Source organism: Euwallacea fornicatus, chromosome 14, assembly GCF_040115645.1.
Source record: "Euwallacea fornicatus isolate EFF26 chromosome 14, ASM4011564v1, whole genome shotgun sequence".
NCBI lineage: Eukaryota > Metazoa > Arthropoda > Insecta > Coleoptera > Curculionidae > Euwallacea > Euwallacea fornicatus.
The window spans coordinates 2,407,779-2,408,075 of record NC_089554.1 but is presented as its reverse complement, the minus strand read 5'-3'; positions in this window follow the sequence as shown (position 1 = coordinate 2,408,075).

Below are 297 nucleotides of genomic sequence, written 5' to 3'. Positions count from 1 at the left end.
GCAACGATGACAATGGCAATAATGCCACGTGATATGTCAAATTGAAGAAAAATATGTAGTTAACTAAATCTTTCACTCTTTGAAAGTGCTTTCTATTGCGTCATTCAGATTATTAATATAATCGGTTAAATAATAATACATTTATTCATTATTTTCTGAATATCTGTCGTTATTTAGGGCATAAATAGTTTATATTTCACCTATTTCATCCTTTAGATATGTATTATATTAATTCAACGAATATTATTCGAGTCGTTAAAATTTCATAACAACTCCCAGGAGCATATAATTCACAGA